This window comes from Oryctolagus cuniculus, unplaced genomic scaffold (assembly GCF_964237555.1).
Source record: "Oryctolagus cuniculus unplaced genomic scaffold, mOryCun1.1 SCAFFOLD_160, whole genome shotgun sequence".
In the NCBI taxonomy this organism is placed as follows: Eukaryota; Metazoa; Chordata; class Mammalia; order Lagomorpha; family Leporidae; genus Oryctolagus; species Oryctolagus cuniculus.
Window position 1 is genome coordinate 24079 of NW_027208342.1, and position 22100 is coordinate 46178.

Below are 22100 nucleotides of genomic sequence, written 5' to 3' on the forward strand. Positions count from 1 at the left end.
GAGTGATGACCTCCAGGAGCTGATCCTGCTCCTGATTGAAGGAGAGCAGCGTACTCGGCGTGTGGGCAGCCGAGTTGGGATTGGCGGAAGAGGACTATAAAGGAGGAGAGAGACAACATGCACCAGGAACATCTAAGGGGAACACCTGTGCAGCCCCCGAGAGAGCCGGCCGGCCGGCCGGCGGTGTGCCGCTCCCCCGCGGAAGTGGGGAATGTGGCAGGGGGAACCGCCCTTCCACGGAGGTGGAAGGGACGGTAGCCAACCCGGGAAGAACCAGCAGCAAACCCGGGGAGGGCCGAGCAGACGAAAGAACAGCGCAGGGTCCTGTGTCGTTCCTCCATGAAGAGGGGGAGCGACAGTCTCGAACTGGCTGCCGGGCTGGAGGGTGCGGGTCGCGCTGAAGCGCCCCACCCTCCCGTGAGGGAACGGGCGCTGAGGACGGAAATCCCTCTGTGCCACGAAGGGTGTCGGGGTGTGCGACTGTGTGCCCCTTGTGTAGGCGTGTGTGTGTGTGTGTGTGTGTGTGTGTGAGTGCCCACGCGAGCGTGCGGCGGGGGTGATTCCGTGCGCTGCCGCCCTCCTTCCCGACCTGCTGCCCCACTTGGGCCCCCGTGACCGAGCGGGGACAAGGGTCCCCAGGCCCTCAGCTGTCCTCGCGGCGTGGGAGTGTGTGGAGGCGCGGCGGCCGTGCCGGGGGAGGGCGGGCGACCTGTGCGTCAGCGGTGGGGGGGCTGCTGGCGGCCGGGTAGGAGGGAAGGCCCGGGCCGCGGTGGTGTGGGGCGCCGAACCCCCTGGTGCCGGGACCCGCGAGCCGCGGGGCGCAGCCCTGGGCAGGCGTGGAGGCTGCCGGGCACGGCTGGCGTGTGGCTGGGCGATGGCGGCAGGCAGGGGATCCGGCCTAGAAAGAGAGAGTAGGAGTTCCCTGTGGCCAGCGGCAGCCGGAGGAGGTTGGCTCCCCTTGGCTTGGCGGCAGCGTGCCGACTGGGCGCCCGGTGCTGCAGGTCCTGGGCTGGGCAGGCGGAGGGCTGGAGTTCGGGCACTGGTGCAGGGCTAGGCGGAGGGCGGCTGAGGAGGAGGGGGGGGGAGGAGGAGAAGAGAAGAGAAAAGAGGGAGGAGGCGGAGGAGAAGCGGCAGCGGGAGCGGGAGCGGGAATGGGAATGGGAATGGGAGTGAGAGCGGGGAGCGGGGAGCGGGCAGGAGGAGGAGGAGGAGGCGGCGGCGGCGGCGGCGGCGGCTGTGCGGGCGCGCACTCAAGAGGGGCCTGGAGGCGGCCTCTGGCGTCTACGGCCATACCACCCTGAACGCGCCCGATCTCGTCTGATCTCGGAAGCTAAGCAGGGTCGGGCCTGGTTAGTACTTGGATGGGAGACCGCCTGGGAATACCGGGTGCTGTAGGCTTTTGCCCCGCGGCACCCTCCCCTTTTGCTCGCCTTTGGCTGGCTGCCTAGCCACGCCCCCATCCGCCAGCCCGCACGCCGGGACCCCTGCGACCCCCAACGCAGCTCCAGCAGGGGGCAGAAGCCCGACCCCTCCACCTGGCAGCCCCAGCCCGCCCGCGCCTCGGGCCTGGGCCTGGGCCTGGGCCTGGGCACGGGCACGGGCACGGGCACGGGCACGGGCACGGGCGGGCCGGCCAGCTGTCCCCGGCTGCCGCAGCCCCACCGCCAACCCCGGGGCCCACCCCGGGACACAGGCCACGCCCCGCGCCATCCAGCGCGCCCCCTCCAACCCCAAACCAGCGACTCACCGCCCGCCAGGGCGCTCCCCTGCCGGCCGCCCCAACCCCGCAGCCCGCCGCACCAGCAGCTCCCGGCACCTGCACTCCCACCGCCCCTCCCGGGCTCCTGTCTCCCAGGGAGCCCAATGACTGTGACCACGACCACGACCACGACCACCGCCCGAAGACGACGCCAGGGCGCGGTTGCCCACCACTCAGGGCCCGGTGCCTCGCGCAGCCCAACCCGCGGGCCCTCTGCGCCACCTGGCCGTGCGGCGGCCACGCGCCACAGCCGCGGAAGCCCTCCAGAGCGCAAAGGAGGGACCCCACTCCAAGCCTCGCAGGCAATACAGGCACCCTCTCCCTCTGTCTCTGACTTACACCAACACCTACACGTCTCTCTCTCTTTCTCTCTCTCTCTCTGTCTCTCTCTCCTCTCTCTGTCCCCCTCTCCCCCATCAGCCCTGACTCACACAGCATCCAAACGGGGCACCCTTTTGGCAGGCCAGGCAGAGACCCGCGGCCACAGGCTGCGTGCCCACAGGACCTCCCCGGGACAGAGGGTCCGTGGCAGGCAGGCAGCACACAGCCTGTGGTCTCTGTGGGGAGCAACTCGGATTGGACTGAGTTACTGGAATTAAGACTTATTCTATGCATCTGCTCTCCCACAATATGGCGCTGGGAGAGGAGAAAACAGCTTCTATGCAGCTGCCTCTTGCCAACTTGAGTGATGACCTCCAGGAGCTGATCCTGCTCCTGATTGGAGGAGAGCAGCGTACTTGGCGTGTGGGCAGCCGAGTTGGGATTGGCGGAAGAGGACTATAAAGGAGGAGAGAGACAACATGCACCAGGAACATCTAAGGGGAACACCTGTGCAGCCCCCGAGAGAGCCGGCCGGCCGGCCGGCGGTGTGCCGCTCCCCCGCGGAAGTGGGGAATGTGGCAGGGGGAACCGCCCTTCCACGGAGGTGGAAGGGACGGTAGCCAACCCGGGAAGAACCAGCAGCAAACCCGGGGAGGGCCGAGCAGACGAAAGAACAGCGCAGGGTCCTGTGTCGTTCCTCCATGAAGAGGGGGAGCGACAGTCTCGAACTGGCTGCCGGGCTGGAGGGTGCGGGTCGCGCTGAAGCGCCCCACCCTCCCGTGAGGGAACGGGCGCTGAGGACGGAAATCCCTCTGTGCCACGAAGGGTGTCGGGGTGTGCGACTGTGTGCCCCTTGTGTAGGCGTGTGTGTGTGTGTGTGTGTGTGTGAGTGCCCACGCGAGCGTGCGGCGGGGGTGATTCCGTGCGCTGCCGCCCTCCTTCCCGACCTGCTGCCCCACTTGGGCCCCCGTGACCGAGCGGGGACAAGGGTCCCCAGGCCCTCAGCTGTCCTCGCGGCGTGGGAGTGTGTGGAGGCGCGGCGGCCGTGCCGGGGGAGGGCGGGCGACCTGTGCGTCAGCGGTGGGGGGGCTGCTGGCGGCCGGGTAGGAGGGAAGGCCCGGGCCGCGGTGGTGTGGGGCGCCGAACCCCCTGGTGCCGGGACCCGCGAGCCGCGGGGCGCAGCCCTGGGCAGGCGTGGAGGCTGCCGGGCACGGCTGGCGTGTGGCTGGGCGATGGCGGCAGGCAGGGGATCCGGCCTAGAAAGAGAGAGTAGGAGTTCCCTGTGGCCAGCGGCAGCCGGAGGAGGTTGGCTCCCCTTGGCTTGGCGGCAGCGTGCCGACTGGGCGCCCGGTGCTGCAGGTCCTGGGCTGGGCAGGCGGAGGGCTGGAGTTCGGGCACTGGTGCAGGGCTAGGCGGAGGGCGGCTGAGGAGGAGGGGGGGGAGGAGGAGAAGAGAAGAGAAGAGAAAAGAGGGAGGAGGCGGAGGAGAAGCGGCAGCGGGAGCGGGAGCGGGAGTGGGAATGGGAATGGGAATGGGAGTGAGAGCGGGGAGCGGGGAGCGGGCAGGAGGAGGAGGAGGAGGCGGCGGCGGCGGCGGCGGCGGCTGTGCGGGCGCGCACTCAAGAGGGGCCTGGAGGCGGCCTCTGGCGTCTACGGCCATACCACCCTGAACGCGCCCGATCTCGTCTGATCTCGGAAGCTAAGCAGGGTCGGGCCTGGTTAGTACTTGGATGGGAGACCGCCTGGGAATACCGGGTGCTGTAGGCTTTTGCCCCGCGGCACCCTCCCCTTTTGCTCGCCTTTGGCTGGCTGCCTAGCCACGCCCCCATCCGCCAGCCCGCACGCCGGGACCCCTGCGACCCCCAACGCAGCTCCAGCAGGGGGCAGAAGCCCGACCCCTCCACCTGGCAGCCCCAGCCCGCCCGCGCCTCGGGCCTGGGCCTGGGCCTGGGCCTGGGCACGGGCACGGGCACGGGCACGGGCACGGGCACGGGCGGGCCGGCCAGCTGTCCCCGGCTGCCGCAGCCCCACCGCCAACCCCGGGGCCCACCCCGGGACACAGGCCACGCCCCGCGCCATCCAGCGCGCCCCCTCCAACCCCAAACCAGCGACTCACCGCCCGCCAGGGCGCTCCCCTGCCGGCCGCCCCAACCCCGCAGCCCGCCGCACCAGCAGCTCCCGGCACCTGCACTCCCACCGCCCCTCCCGGGCTCCTGTCTCCCAGGGAGCCCAATGACTGTGACCACGACCACGACCACGACCACCGCCCGAAGACGACGCCAGGGCGCGGTTGCCCACCACTCAGGGCCCGGTGCCTCGCGCAGCCCAACCCGCGGGCCCTCTGCGCCACCTGGCCGTGCGGCGGCCACGCGCCACAGCCGCGGAAGCCCTCCAGAGCGCAAAGGAGGGACCCCACACCAAGCCTCGCAGGCAATACAGGCACCCTCTCCCTCTGTCTCTGACTTACACCAACACCTACACGTCTCTCTCTCTTTCTCTCTCTCTCTCTGTCTCTCTCTCCTCTCTCTGTCCCCCTCTCCCCCATCAGCCCTGACTCACACAGCATCCAAACGGGGCACCCTTTTGGCAGGCCAGGCAGAGACCCGCGGCCACAGGCTGCGTGCCCACAGGACCTCCCCGGGACAGAGGGTCCGTGGCAGGCAGGCAGCACACAGCCTGTGGTCTCTGTGGGGAGCAACTCGGATTGGACTGAGTTACTGGAATTAAGACTTATTCTATGCATCTGCTCTCCCACAATATGGCGCTGGGAGAGGAGAAAACAGCTTCTATGCAGCTGCCTCTTGCCAACTTGAGTGATGACCTCCAGGAGCTGATCCTGCTCCTGATTGGAGGAGAGCAGCGTACTTGGCGTGTGGGCAGCCGAGTTGGGATTGGCGGAAGAGGACTATAAAGGAGGAGAGAGACAACATGCACCAGGAACATCTAAGGGGAACACCTGTGCAGCCCCCGAGAGAGCCGGCCGGCCGGCCGGCGGTGTGCCGCTCCCCCGCGGAAGTGGGGAATGTGGCAGGGGGAACCGCCCTTCCACGGAGGTGGAAGGGACGGTAGCCAACCCGGGAAGAACCAGCAGCAAACCCGGGGAGGGCCGAGCAGACGAAAGAACAGCGCAGGGTCCTGTGTCGTTCCTCCATGAAGAGGGGGAGCGACAGTCTCGAACTGGCTGCCGGGCTGGAGGGTGCGGGTCGCGCTGAAGCGCCCCACCCTCCCGTGAGGGAACGGGCGCTGAGGACGGAAATCCCTCTGTGCCACGAAGGGTGTCGGGGTGTGCGACTGTGTGCCCCTTGTGTAGGCGTGTGTGTGTGTGTGTGTGTGTGTGTGAGTGCCCACGCGAGCGTGCGGCGGGGGTGATTCCGTGCGCTGCCGCCCTCCTTCCCGACCTGCTGCCCCACTTGGGCCCCCGTGACCGAGCGGGGACAAGGGTCCCCAGGCCCTCAGCTGTCCTCGCGGCGTGGGAGTGTGTGGAGGCGCGGCGGCCGTGCCGGGGGAGGGCGGGCGACCTGTGCGTCAGCGGTGGGGGTCTGCTGGCGGCCGGGTAGGAGGGAAGGCCCGGGCCGCGGTGGTGTGGGGCGCCGAACCCCCTGGTGCCGGGACCCGCGAGCCGCGGGGCGCAGCCCTGGGCAGGCGTGGAGGCTGCCGGGCACGGCTGGCGTGTGGCTGGGCGATGGCGGCAGGCAGGGGATCCGGCCTAGAAAGAGAGAGTAGGAGTTCCCTGTGGCCAGCGGCAGCCGGAGGAGGTTGGCTCCCCTTGGCTTGGCGGCAGCGTGCCGACTGGGCGCCCGGTGCTGCAGGTCCTGGGCTGGGCAGGCGGAGGGCTGGAGTTCGGGCACTGGTGCAGGGCTAGGCGGAGGGCGGCTGAGGAGGAGGGGGGGGAGGAGGAGAAGAGAAGAGAAGAGAAAAGAGGGAGGAGGGGGAGGAGAAGCGGCAGCGGGAGCGGGAGCGGGAGTGGGAATGGGAATGGGAATGGGAATGGGAATGGGAATGGGAGTGAGAGCGGGGAGCGGGCAGGAGGAGGAGGAGGAGGAGGAGGCGGCGGCGGCGGCGGCGGCGGCGGCGGCGGCTGTGCGGGCGCGCACTCAAGAGGGGCCTGGAGGCGGCCTCTGGCGTCTACGGCCATACCACCCGGAACGCGCCCGATCTCATCTGATCTCGGAAGCTAAGCAGGGTCGGGCCTGGTTAGTACTTGGATGGGAGACCGCCTGGGAATACCGGGTGCTGTAGGCTTTTGCCCCGCGGCACCCTCCCCTTTTGCTCGCCTTTGGCTGGCTGCCTAGCCACGCCCCCATCCGCCAGCCCGCACGCCGGGACCCCTGCGACCCCCAACGCAGCTCCAGCAGGGGGCAGAAGCCCGACCCCTCCACCTGGCAGCCCCAGCCCGCCCGCGCCTCGGGCCTGGGCCTGGGCACGGGCACGGGCACGGGCACGGGCACGGGCGGGCCGGCCAGCTGTCCCCGGCTGCCGCAGCCCCACCGCCAACCCCGGGGCCCACCCCGGGACACAGGCCACGCCCCGCGCCATCCAGCGCGCCCCCTCCAACCCCAAACCAGCGACTCACCGCCCGCCAGGGCGCTCCCCTGCCGGCCGCCCCAACCCCGCAGCCCGCCGCACCAGCAGCTCCCGGCACCTGCACTCCCACCGCCCCTCCCGGGCTCCTGTCTCCCAGGGAGCCCAATGACTGTGACCACGACCACGACCACGACCACCGCCCGAAGACGACGCCAGGGCGCGGTTGCCCACCACTCAGGGCCCGGTGCCTCGCGCAGCCCAACCCGCGGGCCCTCTGCGCCACCTGGCCGTGCGGCGGCCACGCGCCACAGCCGCGGAAGCCCTCCAGAGCGCAAAGGAGGGACCCCACACCAAGCCTCGCAGGCAATACAGGCACCCTCTCCCTCTGTCTCTGACTTACACCAACACCTACACGTCTCTCTCTCTTTCTCTCTCTCTCTCTGTCTCTCTCTCCTCTCTCTGTCCCCCTCTCCCCCATCAGCCCTGACTCACACAGCATCCAAACGGGGCACCCTTTTGGCAGGCCAGGCAGAGACCCGCGGCCACAGGCTGCGTGCCCACAGGACCTCCCCGGGACAGAGGGTCCGTGGCAGGCAGGCAGCACACAGCCTGTGGTCTCGAACTGGCTGCCGGGCTGGAGGGTGCGGGTCGCGCTGAAGCGCCCCACCCTCCCGTGAGGGAACGGGCGCTGAGGACGGAAATCCCTCTGTGCCACGAAGGGTGTCGGGGTGTGCGACTGTGTGCCCCTTGTGTAGGCGTGTGTGTGTGTGTGTGTGTGTGTGTGAGTGCCCACGCGAGCGTGCGGCGGGGGTGATTCCGTACGGGGGAGGGCGGGCGACCTGTGCGTCAGCGGTGGGGGGGCTGCTGGCGGCCGGGTAGGAGGGAAGGCCCGGGCCGCGGTGGTGTGAGGCGCCGAACCCCCTGGTGCCGGGACCCGCGAGCCGCGGGGCGCAGCCCTGGGCAGGCGTGGAGGCTGCCGGGCACGGCTGGCGTGTGGCTGGGCGATGGCGGCAGGCAGGGGATCCGGCCTAGAAAGAGAGAGTAGGAGTTCCCTGTGGCCAGCGGCAGCCGGAGGAGGTTGGCTCCCCTTGGCTTGGCGGCAGCGTGCCGACTGGGCGCCCGGTGCTGCAGGTCCTGGGCTGGGCAGGCGGAGGGCTGGAGTTCGGGCACTGGTGCAGGGCTAGGCGGAGGGCGGCTGAGGAGGAGGGGGGGGGAGGAGGAGAAGAGAAGAGAAGAGAAAAGAGGGAGGAGGCGGAGGAGAAGCGGCAGCGGGAGCGGGAGCGGGAGTGGGAATGGGAATGGGAATGGGAGTGAGAGCGGGGAGCGGGCAGGAAGAGGAGGCGGCGGCGGCGGCGGCGGCGGCGGCGGCGGCGGCGGCTGTGCGGGCGCGCACTCAAGAGGGGCCTGGAGGCGGCCTCTGGCGTCTACGGCCATACCACCCTGAACGCGCCCGATCTCGTCTGATCTCGGAAGCTAAGCAGGGTCGGGCCTGGTTAGTACTTGGATGGGAGACCGCCTGGGAATACCGGGGGCTGTAGGCTTTTGCCCCGCGGCACCCTCCCCTTTTGCTCACCTTTGGCTGGCTGCCTAGCCACGCCCCCATCCGCCAGCCCGCACGCCGGGACCCCTGCGACCCCCAACGCAGCTCCAGCAGGGGGCAGAAGCCCGACCCCTCCACCTGGCAGCCCCAGCCCGCCCGCGCCTCGGGCCTGGGCCTGGGCCTGGGCCTGGGCCTGGGCCTGGGCACGGGCACGGGCACGGGCACGGGCACGGGCACGGGCGGGCCGGCCAGCTGTCCCCGGCTGCCGCAGCCCCACCGCCAACCCCGGGGCCCACCCCGGGACACAGGCCACGCCCCGCGCCATCCAGCGCGCCCCCTCCAACCCCAAACCAGCGACTCACCGCCCGCCAGGGCGCTCCCCTGCCGGCCGCCCCAACCCCGCAGCCCGCCGCACCAGCAGCTCCCGGCACCTGCACTCCCACCGCCCCTCCCGGGCTCCTGTCTCCCAGGGAGCCCAATGACTGTGACCACGACCACGACCACGACCACCGCCCGAAGACGACGCCAGGGCACGGTTGCCCACCACTCAGGGCCCGGTGCCTCGCGCAGCCCAACCCGCGGGCCCTCTGCGCCACCTGGCCGTGCGGCGGCCACGCGCCACAGCCGCGGAAGCCCTCCAGAGCGCAAAGGAGGGACCCCACTCCAAGCCTCGCAGGCAATACAGGCACCCTCTCCCTCTGTCTCTGACTTACACCAACACCTACACGTCTCTCTCTCTTTCTCTCTCTCTCTCTGTCTCTCTCTCCTCTCTCTGTCCCCCTCTCCCCCATCAGCCCTGACTCACACAGCATCCAAACGGGGCACCCTTTTGGCAGGCCAGGCAGAGACCCGCGGCCACAGGCTGCGTGCCCACAGGACCTCCCCGGGACAGAGGGTCCGTGGCAGGCAGGCAGCACACAGCCTGTGGTCTCTGTGGGGAGCAACTCGGATTGGACTGAGTTACTGGAATTAAGACTTATTCTATGCATCTGCTCTCCCACAATATGGCGCTGGGAGAGGAGAAAACAGCTTCTATGCAGCTGCCTCTTGCCAACTTGAGTGATGACCTCCAGGAGCTGATCCTGCTCCTGATTGGAGGAGAGCAGCGTACTTGGCGTGTGGGCAGCCGAGTTGGGATTGGCGGAAGAGGACTATAAAGGAGGAGAGAGACAACATGCACCAGGAACATCTAAGGGGAACACCTGTGCAGCCCCCGAGAGAGCCGGCCGGCCGGCCGGCGGTGTGCCGCTCCCCCGCGGAAGTGGGGAATGTGGCAGGGGGAACCGCCCTTCCACGGAGGTGGAAGGGACGGTAGCCAACCCGGGAAGAACCAGCAGCAAACCCGGGGAGGGCCGAGCAGACGAAAGAACAGCGCAGGGTCCTGTGTCGTTCCTCCATGAAGAGGGGGAGCGACAGTCTCGAACTGGCTGCCGGGCTGGAGGGTGCGGGTCGCGCTGAAGCGCCCCACCCTCCCGTGAGGGAACGGGCGCTGAGGACGGAAATCCCTCTGTGCCACGAAGGGTGTCGGGGTGTGCGACTGTGTGCCCCTTGTGTAGGCGTGTGTGTGTGTGTGTGTGTGTGTGAGTGCCCACGCGAGCGTGCGGCGGGGGTGATTCCGTGCGCTGCCGCCCTCCTTCCCGACCTGCTGCCCCACTTGGGCCCCCGTGACCGAGCGGGGACAAGGGTCCCCAGGCCCTCAGCTGTCCTCGCGGCGTGGGAGTGTGTGGAGGCGCGGCGGCCGTGCCGGGGGAGGGCGGGCGACCTGTGCGTCAGCGGTGGGGGGGCTGCTGGCGGCCGGGTAGGAGGGAAGGCCCGGGCCGCGGTGGTGTGGGGCGCCGAACCCCCTGGTGCCGGGACCCGCGAGCCGCGGGGCGCAGCCCTGGGCAGGCGTGGAGGCTGCCGGGCACGGCTGGCGTGTGGCTGGGCGATGGCGGCAGGCAGGGGATCCGGCCTAGAAAGAGAGAGTAGGAGTTCCCTGTGGCCAGCGGCAGCCGGAGGAGGTTGGCTCCCCTTGGCTTGGCGGCAGCGTGCCGACTGGGCGCCCGGTGCTGCAGGTCCTGGGCTGGGCAGGCGGAGGGCTGGAGTTCGGGCACTGGTGCAGGGCTAGGCGGAGGGCGGCTGAGGAGGAGGGGGGGGAGGAGGAGAAGAGAAGAGAAGAGAAAAGAGGGAGGAGGCGGAGGAGAAGCGGCAGCGGGAGCGGGAGCGGGAGTGGGAATGGGAATGGGAATGGGAGTGAGAGCGGGGAGCGGGGAGCGGGCAGGAGGAGGAGGAGGAGGCGGCGGCGGCGGCGGCGGCGGCTGTGCGGGCGCGCACTCAAGAGGGGCCTGGAGGCGGCCTCTGGCGTCTACGGCCATACCACCCTGAACGCGCCCGATCTCGTCTGATCTCGGAAGCTAAGCAGGGTCGGGCCTGGTTAGTACTTGGATGGGAGACCGCCTGGGAATACCGGGTGCTGTAGGCTTTTGCCCCGCGGCACCCTCCCCTTTTGCTCGCCTTTGGCTGGCTGCCTAGCCACGCCCCCATCCGCCAGCCCGCACGCCGGGACCCCTGCGACCCCCAACGCAGCTCCAGCAGGGGGCAGAAGCCCGACCCCTCCACCTGGCAGCCCCAGCCCGCCCGCGCCTCGGGCCTGGGCCTGGGCCTGGGCCTGGGCACGGGCACGGGCACGGGCACGGGCACGGGCACGGGCGGGCCGGCCAGCTGTCCCCGGCTGCCGCAGCCCCACCGCCAACCCCGGGGCCCACCCCGGGACACAGGCCACGCCCCGCGCCATCCAGCGCGCCCCCTCCAACCCCAAACCAGCAACTCACCGCCCGCAGGGCACTCCCCTGCCGGCCGCCCCAACCCCGCAGCCCGCCGCACCAGCAGCTCCCGGCACCTGCACTCCCACCGCCCCTCCCGGGCTCCTGTCTCCCAGGGAGCCCAATGACTGTGACCACGACCACGACCACGACCACCGCCCGAAGACGACGCCAGGGCGCGGTTGCCCACCACTCAGGGCCCGGTGCCTCGCGCAGCCCAACCCGCGGGCCCTCTGCGCCACCTGGCCGTGCGGCGGCCACGCGCCACAGCCGCGGAAGCCCTCCAGAGCGCAAAGGAGGGACCCCACTCCAAGCCTCGCAGGCAATACAGGCACCCTCTCCCTCTGTCTCTGACTTACACCAACACCTACACGTCTCTCTCTCTTTCTCTCTCTCTCTCTGTCTCTCTCTCCTCTCTCTGTCCCCCTCTCCCCCATCAGCCCTGACTCACACAGCATCCAAACGGGGCACCCTTTTGGCAGGCCAGGCAGAGACCCGCGGCCACAGGCTGCGTGCCCACAGGACCTCCCCGGGACAGAGGGTCCGTGGCAGGCAGGCAGCACACAGCCTGTGGTCTCTGTGGGGAGCAACTCGGATTGGACTGAGTTACTGGAATTAAGACTTATTCTATGCATCTGCTCTCCCACAATATGGCGCTGGGAGAGGAGAAAACAGCTTCTATGCAGCTGCCTCTTGCCAACTTGAGTGATGACCTCCAGGAGCTGATCCTGCTCCTGATTGGAGGAGAGCAGCGTACTTGGCGTGTGGGCAGCCGAGTTGGGATTGGCGGAAGAGGACTATAAAGGAGGAGAGAGACAACATGCACCAGGAACATCTAAGGGGAACACCTGTGCAGCCCCCGAGAGAGCCGGCCGGCCGGCCGGCGGTGTGCCGCTCCCCCGCGGAAGTGGGGAATGTGGCAGGGGGAACCGCCCTTCCACGGAGGTGGAAGGGACGGTAGCCAACCCGGGAAGAACCAGCAGCAAACCCGGGGAGGGCCGAGCAGACGAAAGAACAGCGCAGGGTCCTGTGTCGTTCCTCCATGAAGAGGGGGAGCGACAGTCTCGAACTGGCTGCCGGGCTGGAGGGTGCGGGTCGCGCTGAAGCGCCCCACCCTCCCGTGAGGGAACGGGCGCTGAGGACGGAAATCCCTCTGTGCCACGAAGGGTGTCGGGGTGTGCGACTGTGTGCCCCTTGTGTAGGCGTGTGTGTGTGTGTGTGTGTGTGTGAGTGCCCACGCGAGCGTGCGGCGGGGGTGATTCCGTGCGCTGCCGCCCTCCTTCCCGACCTGCTGCCCCACTTGGGCCCCCGTGACCGAGCGGGGACAAGGGTCCCCAGGCCCTCAGCTGTCCTCGCGGCGTGGGAGTGTGTGGAGGCGCGGCGGCCGTGCCGGGGGAGGGCGGGCGACCTGTGCGTCAGCGGTGGGGGGGCTGCTGGCGGCCGGGTAGGAGGGAAGGCCCGGGCCGCGGTGGTGTGGGGCGCCGAACCCCCTGGTGCCGGGACCCGCGAGCCGCGGGGCGCAGCCCTGGGCAGGCGTGGAGGCTGCCGGGCACGGCTGGCGTGTGGCTGGGCGATGGCGGCAGGCAGGGGATCCGGCCTAGAAAGAGAGAGTAGGAGTTCCCTGTGGCCAGCGGCAGCCGGAGGAGGTTGGCTCCCCTTGGCTTGGCGGCAGCGTGCCGACTGGGCGCCCGGTGCTGCAGGTCCTGGGCTGGGCAGGCGGAGGGCTGGAGTTCGGGCACTGGTGCAGGGCTAGGCGGAGGGCGGCTGAGGAGGAGGGGGGGGAGGAGGAGAAGAGAAGAGAAGAGAAAAGAGGGAGGAGGCGGAGGAGAAGCGGCAGCGGGAGCGGGAGCGGGAGTGGGAATGGGAATGGGAATGGGAGTGAGAGCGGGGAGCGGGGAGCGGGCAGGAGGAGGAGGAGGAGGCGGCGGCGGCGGCGGCGGCGGCTGTGCGGGCGCGCACTCAAGAGGGGCCTGGAGGCGGCCTCTGGCGTCTACGGCCATACCACCCTGAACGCGCCCGATCTCGTCTGATCTCGGAAGCTAAGCAGGGTCGGGCCTGGTTAGTACTTGGATGGGAGACCGCCTGGGAATACCGGGTGCTGTAGGCTTTTGCCCCGCGGCACCCTCCCCTTTTGCTCGCCTTTGGCTGGCTGCCTAGCCACGCCCCCATCCGCCAGCCCGCACGCCGGGACCCCTGCGACCCCCAACGCAGCTCCAGCAGGGGGCAGAAGCCCGACCCCTCCACCTGGCAGCCCCAGCCCGCCCGCGCCTCGGGCCTGGGCCTGGGCCTGGGCCTGGGCACGGGCACGGGCACGGGCACGGGCACGGGCACGGGCGGGCCGGCCAGCTGTCCCCGGCTGCCGCAGCCCCACCGCCAACCCCGGGGCCCACCCCGGGACACAGGCCACGCCCCGCGCCATCCAGCGCGCCCCCTCCAACCCCAAACCAGCGACTCACCGCCCGCCAGGGCGCTCCCCTGCCGGCCGCCCCAACCCCGCAGCCCGCCGCACCAGCAGCTCCCGGCACCTGCACTCCCACCGCCCCTCCCGGGCTCCTGTCTCCCAGGGAGCCCAATGACTGTGACCACGACCACGACCACGACCACCGCCCGAAGACGACGCCAGGGCACGGTTGCCCACCACTCAGGGCCCGGTGCCTCGCGCAGCCCAACCCGCGGGCCCTCTGCGCCACCTGGCCGTGCGGCGGCCACGCGCCACAGCCGCGGAAGCCCTCCAGAGCGCAAAGGAGGGACCCCACTCCAAGCCTCGCAGGCAATACAGGCACCCTCTCCCTCTGTCTCTGACTTACACCAACACCTACACGTCTCTCTCTCTTTCTCTCTCTCTCTGTCTCTCTCTCCTCTCTCTGTCCCCCTCTCCCCCATCAGCCCTGACTCACACAGCATCCAAACGGGGCACCCTTTTGGCAGGCCAGGCAGAGACCCGCGGCCACAGGCTGCGTGCCCACAGGACCTCCCCGGGACAGAGGGTCCGTGGCAGGCAGGCAGCACACAGCCTGTGGTCTCTGTGGGGAGCAACTCGGATTGGACTGAGTTACTGGAATTAAGACTTATTCTATGCATCTGCTCTCCCACAATATGGCGCTGGGAGAGGAGAAAACAGCTTCTATGCAGCTGCCTCTTGCCAACTTGAGTGATGACCTCCAGGAGCTGATCCTGCTCCTGATTGGAGGAGAGCAGCGTACTTGGCGTGTGGGCAGCCGAGTTGGGATTGGCGGAAGAGGACTATAAAGGAGGAGAGAGACAACATGCACCAGGAACATCTAAGGGGAACACCTGTGCAGCCCCCGAGAGAGCCGGCCGGCCGGCCGGCGGTGTGCCGCTCCCCCGCGGAAGTGGGGAATGTGGCAGGGGGAACCGCCCTTCCACGGAGGTGGAAGGGACGGTAGCCAACCCGGGAAGAACCAGCAGCAAACCCGGGGAGGGCCGAGCAGACGAAAGAACAGCGCAGGGTCCTGTGTCGTTCCTCCATGAAGAGGGGGAGCGACAGTCTCGAACTGGCTGCCGGGCTGGAGGGTGCGGGTCGCGCTGAAGCGCCCCACCCTCCCGTGAGGGAACGGGCGCTGAGGACGGAAATCCCTCTGTGCCACGAAGGGTGTCGGGGTGTGCGACTGTGTGCCCCTTGTGTAGGCGTGTGTGTGTGTGTGTGTGTGTGTGAGTGCCCACGCGAGCGTGCGGCGGGGGTGATTCCGTGCGCTGCCGCCCTCCTTCCCGACCTGCTGCCCCACTTGGGCCCCCGTGACCGAGCGGGGACAAGGGTCCCCAGGCCCTCAGCTGTCCTCGCGGCGTGGGAGTGTGTGGAGGCGCGGCGGCCGTGCCGGGGGAGGGCGGGCGACCTGTGCGTCAGCGGTGGGGGGGCTGCTGGCGGCCGGGTAGGAGGGAAGGCCCGGGCCGCGGTGGTGTGGGGCGCCGAACCCCCTGGTGCCGGGACCCGCGAGCCGCGGGGCGCAGCCCTGGGCAGGCGTGGAGGCTGCCGGGCACGGCTGGCGTGTGGCTGGGCGATGGCGGCAGGCAGGGGATCCGGCCTAGAAAGAGAGAGTAGGAGTTCCCTGTGGCCAGCGGCAGCCGGAGGAGGTTGGCTCCCCTTGGCTTGGCGGCAGCGTGCCGACTGGGCGCCCGGTGCTGCAGGTCCTGGGCTGGGCAGGCGGAGGGCTGGAGTTCGGGCACTGGTGCAGGGCTAGGCGGAGGGCGGCTGAGGAGGAGGGGGGGGAGGAGGAGAAGAGAAGAGAAGAGAAAAGAGGGAGGAGGCGGAGGAGAAGCGGCAGCGGGAGCGGGAGCGGGAGTGGGAATGGGAATGGGAATGGGAGTGAGAGCGGGGAGCGGGGAGCGGGCAGGAGGAGGAGGAGGAGGCGGCGGCGGCGGCGGCGGCGGCTGTGCGGGCGCGCACTCAAGAGGGGCCTGGAGGCGGCCTCTGGCGTCTACGGCCATACCACCCTGAACGCGCCCGATCTCGTCTGATCTCGGAAGCTAAGCAGGGTCGGGCCTGGTTAGTACTTGGATGGGAGACCGCCTGGGAATACCGGGTGCTGTAGGCTTTTGCCCCGCGGCACCCTCCCCTTTTGCTCGCCTTTGGCTGGCTGCCTAGCCACGCCCCCATCCGCCAGCCCGCACGCCGGGACCCCTGCGACCCCCAACGCAGCTCCAGCAGGGGGCAGAAGCCCGACCCCTCCACCTGGCAGCCCCAGCCCGCCCGCGCCTCGGGCCTGGGCCTGGGCCTGGGCCTGGGCACGGGCACGGGCACGGGCACGGGCACGGGCACGGGCGGGCCGGCCAGCTGTCCCCGGCTGCCGCAGCCCCACCGCCAACCCCGGGGCCCACCCCGGGACACAGGCCACGCCCCGCGCCATCCAGCGCGCCCCCTCCAACCCCAAACCAGCAACTCACCGCCCGCAGGGCACTCCCCTGCCGGCCGCCCCAACCCCGCAGCCCGCCGCACCAGCAGCTCCCGGCACCTGCACTCCCACCGCCCCTCCCGGGCTCCTGTCTCCCAGGGAGCCCAATGACTGTGACCACGACCACGACCACGACCACCGCCCGAAGACGACGCCAGGGCGCGGTTGCCCACCACTCAGGGCCCGGTGCCTCGCGCAGCCCAACCCGCGGGCCCTCTGCGCCACCTGGCCGTGCGGCGGCCACGCGCCACAGCCGCGGAAGCCCTCCAGAGCGCAAAGGAGGGACCCCACTCCAAGCCTCGCAGGCAATACAGGCACCCTCTCCCTCTGTCTCTGACTTACACCAACACCTACACGTCTCTCTCTCTTTCTCTCTCTCTCTCTGTCTCTCTCTCCTCTCTCTGTCCCCCTCTCCCCCATCAGCCCTGACTCACACAGCATCCAAACGGGGCACCCTTTTGGCAGGCCAGGCAGAGACCCGCGGCCACAGGCTGCGTGCCCACAGGACCTCCCCGGGACAGAGGGTCCGTGGCAGGCAGGCAGCACACAGCCTGTGGTCTCTGTGGGGAGCAACTCGGATTGGACTGAGTTACTGGAATTAAGACTTATTCTATGCATCTGCTCTCCCACAATATGGCGCTGGGAGAGGAGAAAACAGCTTCTATGCAGCTGCCTCTTGCCAACTTGAGTGATGACCTCCAGGAGCTGATCCTGCTCCTGATTGGAGGAGAGCAGCGTACTTGGCGTGTGGGCAGCCGAGTTGGGATTGGCGGAAGAGGACTATAAAGGAGGAGAGAGACAACATGCACCAGGAACATCTAAGGGGAACACCTGTGCAGCCCCCGAGAGAGCCGGCCGGCCGGCCGGCGGTGTGCCGCTCCCCCGCGGAAGTGGGGAATGTGGCAGGGGGAACCGCCCTTCCACGGAGGTGGAAGGGACGGTAGCCAACCCGGGAAGAACCAGCAGCAAACCCGGGGAGGGCCGAGCAGACGAAAGAACAGCGCAGGGTCCTGTGTCGTTCCTCCATGAAGAGGGGGAGCGACAGTCTCGAACTGGCTGCCGGGCTGGAGGGTGCGGGTCGCGCTGAAGCGCCCCACCCTCCCGTGAGGGAACGGGCGCTGAGGACGGAAATCCCTCTGTGCCACGAAGGGTGTCGGGGTGTGCGACTGTGTGCCCCTTGTGTAGGCGTGTGTGTGTGTGTGTGTGTGTGTGTGTGAGTGCCCACGCGAGCGTGCGGCGGGGGTGATTCCGTGCGCTGCCGCCCTCCTTCCCGACCTGCTGCCCCACTTGGGCCCCCGTGACCGAGCGGGGACAAGGGTCCCCAGGCCCTCAGCTGTCCTCGCGGCGTGGGAGTGTGTGGAGGCGCGGCGGCCGTGCCGGGGGAGGGCGGGCGACCTGTGCGTCAGCGGTGGGGGGGCTGCTGGCGGCCGGGTAGGAGGGAAGGCCCGGGCCGCGGTGGTGTGGGGCGCCGAACCCCCTGGTGCCGGGACCCGCGAGCCGCGGGGCGCAGCCCTGGGCAGGCGTGGAGGCTGCCGGGCACGGCTGGCGTGTGGCTGGGCGATGGCGGCAGGCAGGGGATCCGGCCTAGAAAGAGAGAGTAGGAGTTCCCTGTGGCCAGCGGCAGCCGGAGGAGGTTGGCTCCCCTTGGCTTGGCGGCAGCGTGCCGACTGGGCGCCCGGTGCTGCAGGTCCTGGGCTGGGCAGGCGGAGGGCTGGAGTTCGGGCACTGGTGCAGGGCTAGGCGGAGGGCGGCTGAGGAGGAGGGGGGGGAGGAGGAGAAGAGAAGAGAAGAGAAAAGAGGGAGGAGGCGGAGGAGAAGCGGCAGCGGGAGCGGGAGCGGGAGTGGGAATGGGAATGGGAATGGGAGTGAGAGCGGGGAGCGGGGAGCGGGCAGGAGGAGGAGGAGGAGGCGGCGGCGGCGGCGGCGGCGGCTGTGCGGGCGCGCACTCAAGAGGGGCCTGGAGGCGGCCTCTGGCGTCTACGGCCATACCACCCTGAACGCGCCCGATCTCGTCTGATCTCGGAAGCTAAGCAGGGTCGGGCCTGGTTAGTACTTGGATGGGAGACCGCCTGGGAATACCGGGTGCTGTAGGCTTTTGCCCCGCGGCACCCTCCCCTTTTGCTCGCCTTTGGCTGGCTGCCTAGCCACGCCCCCATCCGCCAGCCCGCACGCCGGGACCCCTGCGACCCCCAACGCAGCTCCAGCAGGGGGCAGAAGCCCGACCCCTCCACCTGGCAGCCCCAGCCCGCCCGCGCCTCGGGCCTGGGCCTGGGCCTGGGCCTGGGCACGGGCACGGGCACGGGCACGGGCACGGGCACGGGCGGGCCGGCCAGCTGTCCCCGGCTGCCGCAGCCCCACCGCCAACCCCGGGGCCCACCCCGGGACACAGGCCACGCCCCGCGCCATCCAGCGCGCCCCCTCCAACCCCAAACCAGCAACTCACCGCCCGCAGGGCACTCCCCTGCCGGCCGCCCCAACCCCGCAGCCCGCCGCACCAGCAGCTCCCGGCACCTGCACTCCCACCGCCCCTCCCGGGCTCCTGTCTCCCAGGGAGCCCAATGACTGTGACCACGACCACGACCACGACCACCGCCCGAAGACGACGCCAGGGCGCGGTTGCCCACCACTCAGGGCCCGGTGCCTCGCGCAGCCCAACCCGCGGGCCCTCTGCGCCACCTGGCCGTGCGGCGGCCACGCGCCACAGCCGCGGAAGCCCTCCAGAGCGCAAAGGAGGGACCCCACTCCAAGCCTCGCAGGCAATACAGGCACCCTCTCCCTCTGTCTCTGACTTACACCAACACCTACACGTCTCTCTCTCTTTCTCTCTCTCTCTCTGTCTCTCTCTCCTCTCTCTGTCCCCCTCTCCCCCATCAGCCCTGACTCACACAGCATCCAAACGGGGCACCCTTTTGGCAGGCCAGGCAGAGACCCGCGGCCACAGGCTGCGTGCCCACAGGACCTCCCCGGGACAGAGGGTCCGTGGCAGGCAGGCAGCACACAGCCTGTGGTCTCTGTGGGGAGCAACTCGGATTGGACTGAGTTACTGGAATTAAGACTTATTCTATGCATCTGCTCTCCCACAATATGGCGCTGGGAGAGGAGAAAACAGCTTCTATGCAGCTGCCTCTTGCCAACTTGAGTGATGACCTCCAGGAGCTGATCCTGCTCCTGATTGGAGGAGAGCAGCGTACTTGGCGTGTGGGCAGCCGAGTTGGGATTGGCGGAAGAGGACTATAAAGGAGGAGAGAGACAACATGCACCAGGAACATCTAAGGGGAACACCTGTGCAGCCCCCGAGAGAGCCGGCCGGCCGGCCGGCGGTGTGCCGCTCCCCCGCGGAAGTGGGGAATGTGGCAGGGGGAACCGCCCTTCCACGGAGGTGGAAGGGACGGTAGCCAACCCGGGAAGAACCAGCAGCAAACCCGGGGAGGGCCGAGCAGACGAAAGAACAGCGCAGGGTCCTGTGTCGTTCCTCCATGAAGAGGGGGAGCGACAGTCTCGAACTGGCTGCCGGGCTGGAGGGTGCGGGTCGCGCTGAAGCGCCCCACCCTCCCGTGAGGGAACGGGCGCTGAGGACGGAAATCCCTCTGTGCCACGAAGGGTGTCGGGGTGTGCGACTGTGTGCCCCTTGTGTAGGCGTGTGTGTGTGTGTGTGTGTGTGTGTGTGAGTGCCCACGCGAGCGTGCGGCGGGGGTGATTCCGTGCGCTGCCGCCCTCCTTCCCGACCTGCTGCCCCACTTGGGCCCCCGTGACCGAGCGGGGACAAGGGTCCCCAGGCCCTCAGCTGTCCTCGCGGCGTGGGAGTGTGTGGAGGCGCGGCGGCCGTGCCGGGGGAGGGCGGGCGACCTGTGCGTCAGCGGTGGGGGGGCTGCTGGCGGCCGGGTAGGAGGGAAGGCCCGGGCCGCGGTTGTGTGGGGCGCCGAACCCCCTGGTGCCGGGACCCGCGAGCCGCGGGGCGCAGCCCTGGGCAGGCGTGGAGGCTGCCGGGCACGGCTGGCGTGTGGCTGGGCGATGGCGGCAGGCAGGGGATCCGGCCTAGAAAGAGAGAGTAGGAGTTCCCTGTGGCCAGCGGCAGCCGGAGGAGGTTGGCTCCCCTTGGCTTGGCGGCAGCGTGCCGACTGGGCGCCCGGTGCTGCAGGTCCTGGGCTGGGCAGGCGGAGGGCTGGAGTTCGGGCACTGGTGCAGGGCTAGGCGGAGGGCGGCTGAGGAGGAGGGGGGGGAGGAGGAGAAGAGAAGAGAAGAGAAAAGAGGGAGGAGGCGGAGGAGAAGCGGCAGCGGGAGCGGGAGCGGGAGTGGGAATGGGAATGGGAATGGGAGTGAGAGCGGGGAGCGGGGAGCGGGCAGGAGGAGGAGGAGGAGGCGGCGGCGGCGGCGGCTGTGCGGGCGCGCACTCAAGAGGGGCCTGGAGGCGGCCTCTGGCGTCTACGGCCATACCACCCTGAACGCGCCCGATCTCGTCTGATCTCGGAAGCTAAGCAGGGTCGGGCCTGGTTAGTACTTGGATGGGAGACCGCCTGGGAATACCGGGTGCTGTAGGCTTTTGCCCCGCGGCACCCTCCCCTTTTGCTCGCCTTTGGCTGGCTGCCTAGCCACGCCCCCATCCGCCAGCCCGCACGCCGGGACCCCTGCGACCCCCAACGCAGCTCCAGCAGGGGGCAGAAGCCCGACCCCTCCACCTGGCAGCCCCAGCCCGCCCGCGCCTCGGGCCTGGGCCTGGGCCTGGGCCTGGGCACGGGCACGGGCACGGGCACGGGCACGGGCGGGCCGGCCAGCTGTCCCCGGCTGCCGCAGCCCCACCGCCAACCCCGGGGCCCACCCCGGGACACAGGCCACGCCCCGCGCCATCCAGCGCGCCCCCTCCAACCCCAAACCAGCGACTCACCGCCCGCCAGGGCGCTCCCCTGCCGGCCGCCCCAACCCCGCAGCCCGCCGCACCAGCAGCTCCCGGCACCTGCACTCCCACCGCCCCTCCCGGGCTCCTGTCTCCCAGGGAGCCCAATGACTGTGACCACGACCACGACCACGACCACCGCCCGAAGACGACGCCAGGGCGCGGTTGCCCACCACTCAGGGCCCGGTGCCTCGCGCAGCCCAACCCGCGGGCCCTCTGCGCCACCTGGCCGTGCGGCGGCCACGCGCCACAGCCGCGGAAGCCCTCCAGAGCGCAAAGGAGGGACCCCACTCCAAGCCTCGCAGGCAATACAGGCACCCTCTCCCTCTGTCTCTGACTTACACCAACACCTACACGTCTCTCTCTCTTTCTCTCTCTCTCTCTGTCTCTCTCTCCTCTCTCTGTCCCCCTCTCCCCCATCAGCCCTGACTCACACAGCATCCAAACGGGGCACCCTTTTGGCAGGCCAGGCAGAGACCCGCGGCCACAGGCTGCGTGCCCACAGGACCTCCCCGGGACAGAGGGTCCGTGGCAGGCAGGCAGCACACAGCCTGTGGTCTCTGTGGGGAGCAACTCGGATTGGACTGAGTTACTGGAATTAAGACTTATTCTATGCATCTGCTCTCCCACAATATGGCGCTGGGAGAGGAGAAAACAGCTTCTATGCAGCTGCCTCTTGCCAACTTGAGTGATGACCTCCAGGAGCTGATCCTGCTCCTGATTGGAGGAGAGCAGCGTACTTGGCGTGTGGGCAGCCGAGTTGGGATTGGCGGAAGAGGACTATAAAGGAGGAGAGAGACAACATGCACCAGGAACATCTAAGGGGAACACCTGTGCAGCCCCCGAGAGAGCCGGCCGGCCGGCCGGCGGTGTGCCGCTCCCCCGCGGAAGTGGGGAATGTGGCAGGGGGAACCGCCCTTCCACGGAGGTGGAAGGGACGGTAGCCAACCCGGGAAGAACCAGCAGCAAACCCGGGGAGGGCCGAGCAGACGAAAGAACAGCGCAGGGTCCTGTGTCGTTCCTCCATGAAGAGGGGGAGCGACAGTCTCGAACTGGCTGCCGGGCTGGAGGGTGCGGGTCGCGCTGAAGCGCCCCACCCTCCCGTGAGGGAACGGGCGCTGAGGACGGAAATCCCTCTGTGCCACGAAGGGTGTCGGGGTGTGCGACTGTGTGCCCCTTGTGTAGGCGTGTGTGTGTGTGTGTGTGTGTGTGTGAGTGCCCACGCGAGCGTGCGGCGGGGGTGATTCCGTGCGCTGCCGCCCTCCTTCCCGACCTGCTGCCCCACTTGGGCCCCCGTGACCGAGCGGGGACAAGGGTCCCCAGGCCCTCAGCTGTCCTCGCGGCGTGGGAGTGTG

At 69.6% G+C, this 22100-nt stretch overlaps 9 non-coding genes across 9 annotated transcripts; all 9 read left to right on the plus strand.

Moving 5' to 3' along the window:
- The first annotated feature begins 1279 nt into the window (after window positions 1–1279).
- On the plus strand, window positions 1280–1398 carry LOC138848250 (5S ribosomal RNA). Its single transcript, XR_011386060.1, has one exon. It is a non-coding gene; the product is annotated as a 5S ribosomal RNA (ribosomal RNA).
- A 2329-nt stretch (window positions 1399–3727) lies between these two features.
- LOC138848261 (5S ribosomal RNA) lies at window positions 3728–3846 on the plus strand. The gene has a single exon (XR_011386071.1). It is a non-coding gene; the product is annotated as a 5S ribosomal RNA (ribosomal RNA).
- A 2356-nt stretch (window positions 3847–6202) lies between these two features.
- LOC138848268 (5S ribosomal RNA) lies at window positions 6203–6321 on the plus strand. The gene has a single exon (XR_011386078.1). It is a non-coding gene; the product is annotated as a 5S ribosomal RNA (ribosomal RNA).
- Window positions 6322–8025: 1704 nt separating this feature from the next.
- LOC138848284 (5S ribosomal RNA) lies at window positions 8026–8144 on the plus strand. Its single transcript, XR_011386094.1, has one exon. It is a non-coding gene; the product is annotated as a 5S ribosomal RNA (ribosomal RNA).
- Window positions 8145–10485: 2341 nt separating this feature from the next.
- On the plus strand, window positions 10486–10604 carry LOC138848272 (5S ribosomal RNA). Its single transcript, XR_011386082.1, has one exon. It is a non-coding gene; the product is annotated as a 5S ribosomal RNA (ribosomal RNA).
- Window positions 10605–12932: 2328 nt separating this feature from the next.
- LOC138848283 (5S ribosomal RNA) lies at window positions 12933–13051 on the plus strand. Its single transcript, XR_011386093.1, has one exon. It is a non-coding gene; the product is annotated as a 5S ribosomal RNA (ribosomal RNA).
- Window positions 13052–15378: 2327 nt separating this feature from the next.
- Window positions 15379–15497, plus strand: LOC138848240 (5S ribosomal RNA). Its single transcript, XR_011386050.1, has one exon. It is a non-coding gene; the product is annotated as a 5S ribosomal RNA (ribosomal RNA).
- Window positions 15498–17829: 2332 nt separating this feature from the next.
- On the plus strand, window positions 17830–17948 carry LOC138848241 (5S ribosomal RNA). The gene has a single exon (XR_011386051.1). It is a non-coding gene; the product is annotated as a 5S ribosomal RNA (ribosomal RNA).
- Window positions 17949–20274: 2326 nt separating this feature from the next.
- LOC138848242 (5S ribosomal RNA) lies at window positions 20275–20393 on the plus strand. Its single transcript, XR_011386052.1, has one exon. It is a non-coding gene; the product is annotated as a 5S ribosomal RNA (ribosomal RNA).
- The last annotated feature ends 1707 nt before the right edge of the window (window positions 20394–22100 follow it).